General features: G+C 42.4%; 1 long non-coding RNA gene across 1 annotated transcript; it reads left to right on the forward strand.

Moving 5' to 3' along the window:
* Positions 1 to 7,916: 7,916 nt before the first annotated feature.
* LOC133977130 (uncharacterized) lies at positions 7,917 to 10,005 on the forward strand. Its single transcript, XR_009924912.1, has 2 exons — positions 7,917 to 8,024; positions 8,132 to 10,005. It is a non-coding gene; the product is annotated as an uncharacterized LOC133977130 (long non-coding RNA).
* The last annotated feature ends 2,573 nt before the right edge of the window (positions 10,006 to 12,578 follow it).

Genomic DNA, 12,578 nt, shown 5'->3' on the forward strand with positions numbered 1-12,578 from the left:
TTCTAGTTTTTGTCAGAACGCGTGCAGCTGCATTCTGGACCAGTTGGAGAGTCTTTAGAGACTTGTTAGGGCAGCCTGATAATAATGAATTACAATAATCCAGCCTAGAAGTAACAAATGCATGGATTAGTTTTTCAGCATCATTTTGAGACAGAATATGTCTGATTTTTGAAATGTTACGCAGATGAAAATAGGCAGACCTTGAAATTTGTTTTATGTGGGAATTAAAGGACAGATCCTGGTCAAATATAACTCCTAGGTTCCTTACAGTAGTACTGGAGGCCAAAGTAATGCCATCCAGAGTAGTTATATCATTGGATAATGTGTTTCTAAGGTGTTTAGGGCCAAGCACAATAACTTCAGTTTTTTCTGAGTTTAACAGCAGGAAGTTACAGGTCATCCATGTAATGTTTTCAATGAAACACGTGAGAAAACTCTCTGTTGGCATGCTCAGCCATTTAATGCGTTTTCACAACCACCTGTATACATTCTTCTTCTACGCTATATAACTGTACCACACAAGTAGAACTCAGAACTAGGCTGCCAACTAGTGGATGGAAGAGCTAATTGCTCCTATCATCACATCCCCCTTTCTTTAGAAGTTGACTTTACAAACCTAGTATTTATCCAGTACTCAGACTGCAAAACAGAATCTAACATAAACAACTTGATCCTGCAAAACACATTGTTAACAATAATCAAACAAGACATTTTCCTTTCTAACAATACAGTTAGTTTCTTGTTCAAAGGTTTAGTCTGTCAGGTGCTGTAACCCTCCGTGCAGACCTTCTCAGCACAGGTGATGTATTGGTCTGCTCAGCTGATACACTGCTATCTGTAGCAGAAGGTGGTGGGTCAGCTGATACAGCGACAACATCTTCACCTTCACGCTGTTGCAGTGTCTCATGTGTTTTCAGCAAACTCCTACGATTCCTCCGCAGGATCTGTCCATCCTCCGTTTGAACGGAGTATGATCTTGGACTGACTTCCTCAAGCACAGTAGCTTTTTTGCTCCAGATGTTGGAATCCTCCACTCTCACTGTGTCATGTATAGCCAGTGGAACTAGAGTTCTTGAGGTCCTGTCATAGTGTATTTTTTGTCTCTTTTGAAGCTGTTTCAGTTTCTGTCTAACTGCCTTTTGCTGGTTTCCTTGAGCTGTGTAGGGAAGAGTGGTGCGTAGCCTACGTCCCATTAGAAGCTCAGCTGGAGATTTACCATGTTCCAATGGTGAGGCTCTGTAACTCAGAAGAGCCAGATAGGGGTCTGAGCCACTGTCTTGTGCCTTCTTGAGTAATTGTTTGACTATGTGCACTCCTTTTTCCGCTTTCCCATTAGACTGTGCGAAAAGGGGGCTTGAGGTCACATGTCGGAAATCATATTCCTCAGCAAATTGCTTAAACTCCTTGCAACTGTAGCAAGGTCCATTGTCACTGTGCACAATCTGAGGAATTCCATGTCTGGCAAATATAGACTTCATGTGTCTGATAACACATGTAGCAGACATGCCGGAAAGCAGTGCCATCTCTGGATAGTTTGATAGATAGTCAATTACCAGCAGGTAATTTTTTCCATCCAGATGAAACAAATCAGTTCCAACTTTCTGCCATGGTTCTTCTGGCAAGTCTGTTATTATCATGGGCTCTTTTGGTCGTTTTGCCTGATGTCTTAGGCAAGTTTCACAACTTGAGACCATTCTGTCAATGTCTGTATTTATCCCTGGCCAGTAAATGGATGTTCTTGCCCGCCTCTTGCATTTTTCCATGCCTAGATGCCCTTCATGCAGTCTTTTTAGCATCTCTTGTCTCATTGCCAGTGGGATGACAATTCTGTCCTTTCTGAGCAGAAGCCCATTGACGACACTCAGCTCCGCTCTGATGTTATAGTATTGCTGACATTCCCCTCTAGGCCAACCCTTATTCAGATTTGTTATGACTCTCTGGAGGAATGTGTCTTTCTCGGTTTCTTCTGCAATCTGTTTGGATTTCATGTCAGACACAGGAAGTGTTTCAGTGAGCAGGTTTATATGGACGTTCACATCTGTTTCTGTGGAGCTCTCACTGTCACTGTATGCTGTGGCTCTGGAGAGAGCGTCTGCAAGCACAATATGTTTACCTGGTGTATAAATCAGGCTGAAGTCATATCGCTGCAGCTTCATCATCAGTCTTTGGATGCGTGGTGACATTTCACTGAGGTTTTTCTTTATTATGGCAATTAATGGCTTATGGTCCGTCTCTGCCACAAATGTTGGTAGACCATATACGTAGCTGTGGAACTTTTCAAAGCCATACACAAGTCCTAAACACTCTTTCTCAATTTGGGCGTATCGACATTCAGCTGCAGTCATCATTCTTGAGGCATAGGCCACTGGCCTCCAATCCTCTCCCTCAGCTTGCAGTAACACTGCACCAATCCCATTTTTTGAAGAGTCTGTGGATATTTTTGTCTTTTTAGATGGGTCATAGTACACCAACACTGGCTCCGTAGTGAGTGTAGTTTTTAGCTGTGACCACTCCTTTTCATGACTGTCAGTCCACTTAAATTCACATCCATCATGCAGCAACTGCTTCAGGTGCACTGTTTTTGAAGACAGGTTAGGGATGAATTTGCCGATAAAGTTTATCATACCCAGTGCTCTCAACACACCTTTTTTATCTTCGGGGCGTGGCATCTCCAGTATTGCTTTCACCTTCTCTCTGTCCGGCTCAACACCTGCTCCAGACAACTTGTCTCCCAGAAAGGTGATTTCAGTCACTCCAAACTGACATTTAGCTCTATTCAGCTTTAGTCCATATTTCTGGATCCGTTGCAGCACTTTCATGAGTCTCTCATTATGCTGCTCGAGGGTGGACCCCCAAAGCACAATGTCATCGACGTACACCCGGACCCCTTCAAGGCCCTCTATGATGTGCTCCATAGTCCTGTGAAAGACCTCGGGAGCAGAGGAGATTCCAAAAGGCATCCTCTGAAAGGAGTAACGGCCAAAAGGAGTATTGAATGTGCAGTATTTAGTGCTGTCTTCATGTAGCTTCAGTTGCCAGAATCCTTGTGATGCATCCAGTTTACTGAAAAACCTTGCGCCTGTCATTTCACTTGTAATCTCATCCCTGGTTGGAATCTGGTAGTGCTCCCTCTTTATGTTGTCATTGAGATCTTTTGGATCCATGCACACACGTAAACCACCAGTCTGTTTTTTTTTTACACACACCATGGAGTTAACCCAGTCCGTGGGCTCCTCCACTTTCTTTATGACTCCCAGTGACGTCATTCGGTCGAGTTCCTTCTTTAGCTCGTCGCGCAGTGGTGCTGGAACACGTCGAGGTGCATGAACAACAGGCTTTGCATCCTCTTTTAACTGTATCTTGTAGATGAATGGTAAAACACCAAAGCCTTTAAAGATGTCTGGATACTGGTTCACTATTACCTCCACACTGTTTGGTCCATTACTGTGGATGTGGTGCACTCTCTTCACCAAACCCAGTATTTCACATGCTTTATCACCTAGTAGTGACTCGTGTCCTTCTGGTACAACAACAAACATGAGACTGTGCTCCTTTCCTTTGGCTCTTACTTTAAGTCTGCATGTGCCTGTGGTATGAATAGGCTGTCCATTGTAGGCTTTGAGCGGCTTGCGATTTGGGTGAATGTGCGGTCTTACTTTCATGTCCTTTATGTCATGCTCATTCACCAGGTTAGCCTTTGCTCCTGTGTCCAGTCTAAAAGTGACAACAGTTCCATTCACATGCAATGCCTCTACCCATGGGTCCTGCTCCACTCTGTGTATACTTGACTTATCCATCATGGATTCCTCCAGTGTCACCATGCCCACGAAGAATGTATCACAGAGAGCAGTTTCTTCCACCGTCCGTATACGTTCACTTTGGCTCTTTTTACCTTTGGAGAAGCATTGCTTTGCAAAATGATTTTGTCCTTTACACTTGTTGCAGACTTTTCCATATGCCGGGCACTGTTTTACTGAATGTCTGGTGCCACACCTTTTACAGTCAAAAGTCTCTGTGCCCCTTTGCCATTTAGCATACGCTGCTCTCGGTTTCTGTGTCCGGGTTGACACTACAGCTACTACTGCGTTGTCTGCATCCCTCGCTGTTACACTGAATGTTTTAGCATGTTGCTGGGCTAGTTCACTAGCGTGGCAAATCTTCACAGCTCCAGCAAGAGTTAATTCAGTCTCTCGCAGCAATCTTTCTCTGACTTTTATGTCCATAATCCCAAACACAATCTGATCACGAAGCATTGAATCCTGTAGCACTCCAAAGTTACATGTTCGAGCTTTCAGCTTTAAGTCCGTCAAAAAAACATCAAAGCTCTCTGCCGGCTGTTGAATGCGTGACCGAAACACGTACCTTTCAAAAGTCTCATTTTTCTTAGGTGAACAGTGTTCATCAAACTTCTGTACAACTGTGTCGAACTTCTCCTTATCCTCACCATCGGCGTACACAAAAGTGTTGTACACTTCCACAGCCTGAGGTCCAGCGATGGTAAGAAGCAGTGCTACCTTCCGAGCGTCTGGCTTAGCATCCAGCCCGAGGGCCTGCAGGTACAGCACGAAACGCTGTTTGAAAGTTCGCCATTCACAGTCAACATTCCCGGTCCAATTCACAGCGTCAGGCGGCTTCACACTTTCCATGACTCCTGTAACTGGTCCACTCCTGGTACCATGTAATGTTTTCAATGAAACACGTGAGAAAACTCTCTGTTGGCATGCTCAGCCATTTAATGCGTTTTCACAACCACCTGTATACATTCTTCTTCTACGCTATATAACTGTACCACACAAGTAGAACTCAGAACTAGGCTGCCAACTAGTGGATGGAAGAGCTAATTGCTCCTATCATCACAATCCAGGCCTTTATGTCCTTGATGGATGTTTGTAGTTTAGTTAACTGGTTGATTTCATTAGGCTTTATTGATAGATATAATTGAGTGTCATCTGCATAACAATGAAAATTTATTGAGTGTTTCCGAATAATATTTCCTAAAGGAAGCATATATAAGGAGAATAGTATTGGTCCAAGCACTGAACCCTGAGGAACACCGTGTTTTACTTTTGTTTGCATGGAGGATTTATCATTGACATTTACAAACTGAAATCTATCTGACAGATAGGATTTAAACCAATTTAATGCTGTTCCTTTAATACCAATTAAATGTTCAAGTCTCTTTAACAGGATTTGATGATCAATAGTATCGAAGGCAGCACTAAGATCTAACAGGACGAGGACAGAGAGAAGTCCATTGTCTGATGAAGTTAGGAGGTCATTTGTAACTTTTACCAGTGCAGTTTCTGTACTATGATGAGCTCTGAATCCAGACTGAAAATCCTCAAATAAGCTGTTATTATTTAGAAAGTTACACAGCTGATTAGCAACTGCTTTCTCGAGGATCTTAGAGAGAAAGGGGAGGTTCGATATGGGCCTATAGTTAGCTAGAACCTCTGAATCAAGAGTAGGCTTCTTAAGAAGTGGTTTAATGACAGCTACTTTAAAAGACTGTGGTACATATCCTGTCACTAAAGACAGATTGATCATATTTAATAAGGAAGTACTAACAGAGGGAAGGACTTCCTTAAGCAGCCTAGTTGGAATCGGGTCTAAGAGACAGGTTGATGGTTTAGAGGAAGTGATCATTGAGGTTAATTCTATAAGGTCGACTGGAGAGAAACAGTCTAAATAAATATCAGGTTTAACAGCAGTTTCTGAGTTTCCTATGTTAGAGGATGAATCAGTGCTTATTGAGGGCAAGAGGTGATTAATTGTGTCCCTAATAGTTAAGATTTTGTCATTAAAGAAACTCATGAAGTCATCACTACTGAGAGTTAAAGGAATACATGGATCAGTAGTGTTATGACTCTTTGTCAGTTTAGCCAAAGTACTGAAAAGAAACCTTGGACTATTTTTATTCTCCTCTATTAGTGATGAGTAGTAGGCAGCTCTGGTGTTACGGAGGGCCTTCTTATATGTTTTAAGACTGTCTTGCCAGGTTAGGTGAGATTCTTCTGATTTAGTGGAGCGCCATATTCTTTCTAGTTTTCGTAAAATTTGTTTTAATTTGATACCTGATAAGGAAGTTTTCTGATTCTTGTTCAAGTTTATTGACTGTATTATTATGATTTTAGATATCTGTGCAGTCTATCAACTATTTCACTGACATTGCTGTCAAAGTTTAGATCAAACACGAATTACTTGAGCATGAACTACAAACATATCAACAGGTTTCACTGGAAATAAGTTCCTTTCCTGTTTGACTCATCAAAGTGGCAGTTCATTTCAGTTGTTCAGTCTAAATGTCTACACAGACGGACAGAGGCAGAGAGAGAGAGAGAGAGAGAGAGAGTGTGTGTAACGTCTATCTACTTATTGCAGTGTCCAATAAATGCTCGGGTCTGAATGCGTCTAAATGCACCTGACGGAAATGTTTCCGCTTCGCCGCGGCCCGACATGCGCAATGGGGCGAGGTCCCGCCCAACGCTGCTCGCAGCTTTAATTAAGTTTGTGTTCAGTCGTTCTTTGTTTTTCTTGGATTGAGTTAAAGATTAATCAACTTCATGTTGTGAAATAATGAAAACTCCAGTGTTTGTTTAACGTGGACTTTCCACCGTGGTGGAAAAGTGTTTTCCCCTCAATGCTCCATAAAAGACGGATGAAGAGCAGCGGCAGGATGAAGAGCAGCGGCAGGATTCAGCAGTGAAGATGAGACGTGTGATCGTTGTGCTCGCCGCTCTGCTGGGTGAGAAACCTTCAATATGTTTTATATCATTTATATCTGTTAGATATTAACTGTTTATTATATTTAACGTGTTTAACTGTGTGTGTGTGTGTGTGTGTCTGTGTGTGTGTGTGTGTGTGTGTGTGTGTGTGTGTGTGTGTGTGTGTGTGTGTCTCTGCCAACTTGCTGCAAGTCCCCCGGACAAAGCGCCGGATTTGGGGTGATCGGGCCTCCTCAGCTGCTGCCCCCACCCGATGGAAATCACTCCCCCCTCACATCAAAGTCTCCCCAACCCTCCCACTAGCATTCCCCACCTAGCTCCCACTAGCCTTCCCCACCTAGCTCCAACTTGCCTTCCCCACCTAGCTCCCACTTGCCTTCCCCACCTAGCTCCCACTAGCCTTCCCCACCTAGCTCCCACTAGCCTTCCCCACCTAGCTCCCACTTGCCTTCCCCACCTAGCTCCCACTAGCCTTCCCCACCTAGCTCCCACCGTACTCTTCATGTTTTAACCTCTGTTTTGTTTTTAACCCTTGTATTAATAAAGATTTGTTTTCATAGTTTTAATAAGTAAATATGTAAAGCGACTTTGAGTACCACATAAAGCGCTATATACATGTGATTTATTATTATTACATGGTGGTGATGATGGTGATGATGATGGTGGTGATGATGAAGGTGGTGATGATGATGAAGGTGATGATGATGATGTTGCAGGGGCAGTCGGAGCCACCAGGGTTTGGACATCGTGTGCAGTAATGGTTCTGATGTTCTGGCTCTGTGCGACGTGACTCTTAACGGGAAGCTAACGGTCTACAGCGACGCTAAGAAGGCCGCCATCAACAGCGGCATCAACCTGAGAGGAGCCGGTCGGTCCTTCCTGTTATTGATCTGTTATTGATCCGTTATTGATCCGTTATTGATCCGTTATTGATCTGTTATTGATCTGTTATTGATCCGTTATTGATCCGTTATTGATCTGTTATTGACCCTGACCCCGTCTCACTGTCCTGCAGGTCTGTGTTTCAAGCTGTTCTACGTGAATCCGGACACGTTAATGAGATGCATCCTCATGTTAATGAGCACGTTAATGGGATGCATCCTCATGTTAATGAGATGCTTCCTCACGTTAATGAGGTGCATCCTCACATGTTAATGAGGTCCATCCTCACATGTTAATGAGATGCATCCTCACGTTAATGAGGTGCATCCTCACGTTAATGAGATGCATCCTCATGTTAATGAGCACGTTAATGGGATGCATCCTCATGTTAATGAGATGCTTCCTCACGTTAATGAGGTGCATCCTCACATGTTAATGATATGCATCCTCACGTTAATGAGGTGCATCCTCACGTTAATGAGGTGCATCCTCATGTTAATGAAATGCATCCTCACTTTAATGAGGTGCATCCTCATGTTAATGAGGTGCATCCTCACATGTGAATGAGATGCATCCTCACGTTAATGAGATGCATCCTCGTGTTAATGAGATGTATACTCATGTTAATGAGGTGCATCCTCATGTTAATGAGATGCATCCTCATGTTAATGAGGTGCATCCTCACATGTTAATGAGATGCATCCTCGTGTTAATGAGATGTATACTCATGTTAATGAGGTGCATCCTCATGTTAATGAGATGCATCCTCATGTTAATGAGGTGCATCCTCACATGTTAATGAGATGCATCCTCACGTTAATGAGGTACTTCCTCACATGTTAATGAGATGCATCCTCATGTTAATGAGATGCATCCTCATGTTAATGAGGTGCATCCTCACATGTTAATTAGATGCATCCTCACGTTAATGAGATGCATCCTCATGTTAATGAGGTGCATCCTCACATGTAAATGAGATGCATCCTCATGTTAATGAGATGCATACTCATGTTAATGAGGTGCATCCTCATGTTAATGGGATGCTTCCTCATGTTAATGAGGTGCATCCTCACATGTTAATGAGATGCATCCTCACGTTAATGAGGTGCATCCTCACATGTTAATGAGATGCATCCTCACGTTAATGAGGTGCATCCTCACGTTAATGAGATGCATCCTCATGTTAATGAGCACGTTAATGGGATGCATCCTCATGTTAATGAGATGCTTCCTCACGTTAATGAGGTGCATCCTCATGTTAATGAGATGCTTCCTCATGTTAATGAGGTGCATCCTCACGTTAATTAGATGCATCCTCACGTTAATGAGATGCATCCTCATGTTAATGAACACGTTAATTGGATGCATCCTCATGTTAATGAAATGCATCCTCACGTTACTGAGGTGCATCCTCACATGTGAATGAGATGCATCCTCACGTTAATGAGGTGCATCCTCATGTTAATGAGGTGCATCCTCACATGTTAATGACATGCACTCTCATGTTAATGAGATGCATCGTCATGTTAATGAGGTGCATCCTCACGTTAATGAGGTTCATCTTCATGTTAATGAAATGCATCCTCACGTTAATAAGGTGCATCCTCACGTTAATGAGGTGCATCCTTACGTTAATGAGGTGCATCCTCACGTTAATGAGATGCTTCCTCATGTTAATGAGGTGCATCCTCATGTTAATGAGATGCTTCCTCATGTTAATGAGGTGCATCCTCACGTTAATTAGGTGCATCCTGTAGATATATGCTATGAATTGGCCACTGCTAAAATATCAGATAAGGGGATTAATTACTTTGTTGTTTGTTTCATATAAATATGTGGTCCTATGTGTAACAATTTGAAAGCAGTAAGCTTGTTGTGTAATAAGAATGCATCCCAGCTGGAAGACAGTTTACCCTGAAGTGTAATTAAATAGGTAGATTCTTGATGTTGACACGTCCCACTTGTATAGGTTAAAGGTTTATTATTAACAGGAGATCGGGGTCAAACAGTCAGTCATAGCCCTGACCATCCTTTGTTAAACGATGCAGAACTAACCATAAAACCCCCACAGGAGGTCTGGTGATTGTGTAGTTTCAGAAGAAGGGGGTCACATGGAAGTCACTATTGCGCCTGTTTAAGGAGGTCACAGGAAAGTCACATATCCTGGACTGTGAGAAGATGGAGGATGGAGTCAGATCAACAGCCAATCAGGAGGAGACAACACCTCACACATTGCATCAACATTCTGTATTGTGTATAAAATGGGTCAGGGAAAGCATAGAGTCAGACTTCATGAACTGACAAACCACTGTTGTTCATCAGGGACAGGAAGATCTCGACCCAGAGCTCTGTATGTTTTATTCATTTACTGCTAAATAAAATAGCCTGTGAGACCGCTCATCTTCTCCTATTCTTTCATTTAACGAACACACGGACTGAGCTAACACATAGCGTAAGATTTAGCAAGTAGAATTAGCTCAAGTCCAAACAATCCTCATGTTAATGAAATGCATCCTCACGTTAATGAGGTGCATCCTCATGTTAATCCCTGATTAGGGATTCGGTTGCTATGTGGCAATGTGAGGAATTTTGCCTTTCGCAATTTAGGAACTGCTGGCCGAATGGGGGTACTGCTTATCGTGAATTACATGAGCATGAACTAGAAACATATCTACAGGTTTCACTGGAAATAAGTTCCTCTCCTGTTTGATTCATCAAAGTGGCAGTTCATTTCACTTGCTCAGTCTAAATGTCTACACAGACAGAGAGAGAGATCGTGTGTGTAACGTGTATCTACTTATTGCAGTGTCCAATAAATGCCTGGGTCTGAATGCGTCTAAATGCACCTGATGGAAACCTTTCCGCTTCGCCACGGCCCGACGTGCGCAAGGGGCCGAAGTTTTAATTGCAGCTTTAATTGCCTCCAGGCAAGGGCAGGACTCCCTTCTGGAGTCCTCGCCCTCTTGCCTTTCGGCTCGGTCCCTATTGTTTTTGTATTGTTTTTTATTATTATTCTATCAACACTTTGCGCCTCAATTTGACCACCTAAACCTGCTCCAAAACTCACCAAATTTGGAACGCACATCAGGTCTGGCGAAAAATTCGATAAAATGGAAAAACAAACAACGTCAAACTCTCTAGCGCCACCTAGAAACACTAAAACGGCCACTACGCCTGATAGGAATGGCGTAGAAAGATCAAACCAAAACTCAATTGTGTGTCTTATCAAGACCTACAAATCACACTCTGACACCACTGACCTAAATCCAACAGGAAGTGCACAGTTTGCCGTTACATGTGGGATTTTCTACGATTTTTCAGGCTTTTCAAAATATATATATATTATTCATGCATACTTTCAGTTACAGACTCCATTCAAACGTCAAAATGTAGCCACAAGTCTCATCTATAGATGTGTGTAATTTGGTCTGGCTATGTTTTCGCCAGTATTCGCCATTGTTTTACTCGGCTAGAGTGAAGAGGCTACCTGTTTTGGCCACCACGATCCCAAATTCATCCAGGCCTGCAACGTGGGGGTTATTTTATTTAATTGTCATTTTTTGCCGGCTTGTGTGAGTGTGAGTGTGTGGGCCCATTAAGTTAGTATATGTTATTTTACTGGTAAACAAAAGGTATTTGATTCAATTCATTTGTGTTTTATTATTTTGAGGTAAGAAATTACTTTTATTTTAGTTAATAAATTTACAATTTGAGAGAAGTTGTTTGTGATATCTGGTAGTTATAAGTGATAAGTTACTTTACAGAGACAAGAGGAAACATTGACAGTATAACACACTGAAAAAACACTTTAATTTAGAGTTACTGATTTTAGAGGCCTTAATTAAGGGTAATAAAAGTTCTGAACACAGGGCCTTGCCTAAAGGAAAGGTACAGAAAGGGTTACATGTTTTTTTGCGGTGATCCCGAGTGAAAATCGGCATATTTCTGCCGAGTGTTGAATGAGACTTGCCTCAAACAAACAATCACCATCTGGATCATTTGAAATATGAAGGCAAGGCTACTTCTGAAATGTGATTTACCTCCATGATGGGATGTATTGCCCCCTGCTGTTCTTTATTTTAAGTAAAAACTTAGACTCTCAATAATTTTAACTAAATAATAGTGTTGCAATTTTTGATGTTGTGTTTTGATGCTATGCAAGAACTGAGAGAGTTTCAGTGTGAAAATGAAGACACTCTCCAAGAAATATGAGAGGACATTAAGGCAACTATTAGCAGATACGAAGCCAAAATGCGAATTTCAGAGACAGAGGAAAGAGTGCAGGGGCTGGAGGAGGATACGAGGTAACTGCTTAAGCTACAGGCTAAACTGGAGGATAAACTTACAGATCAAGAGGGAAGAGCAAGATGGGAGAATGTAAGAATTCACGGAATAGAGGAAGGGTCGGAGAACAACTCCACGTCGATGATAACATACGTGGAAAATCTGTTGCCTCACACCAACTACCTCAAGATTGAGCGGGCACATCGCGAATTGGGACCGAGACCAACAACCTCCTTCCCTCAGTAAGAGCATTGAAGATGGGTCGTGACTGGGTCTTCCAGCATGAAAACGACCCGAAACACACAGGCAGTGCAACCAAGGAGTGGCTCCGTAAGAAGCATCTCAAGGTCCTGGAGTGGCCTAGCCAGTCTCCAGACCTGAACCCAAAATCTTTGGAGGGAGCTGAAAGTCCATATTGCCCAGCGACAGCCCTGAAACCTGAAGGATTTGGAGATGATCTGTATGGAGGAGTGGGCCAAAATCCCTGCTGCAGTGTGTGCAAACCTGGTCAAGAACTACAGGAAACGTCTGATCTCTGTAATTGCAAACAAAGGTTTCTATACCAAATATTAATTTCTGTTTTTCTGATGTATCAAATACTTATGTCATGCAATAAAATGCAAATTAATTACTTAAAAATCATACAATGTGATTTTCTGGATTTTTGTTTTAGATTCCGTCACTCAA

The sequence above is a fragment of the Scomber scombrus genome, unplaced genomic scaffold (assembly GCF_963691925.1).
Source record: "Scomber scombrus unplaced genomic scaffold, fScoSco1.1 SCAFFOLD_149, whole genome shotgun sequence".
NCBI lineage: Eukaryota > Metazoa > Chordata > Actinopteri > Scombriformes > Scombridae > Scomber > Scomber scombrus.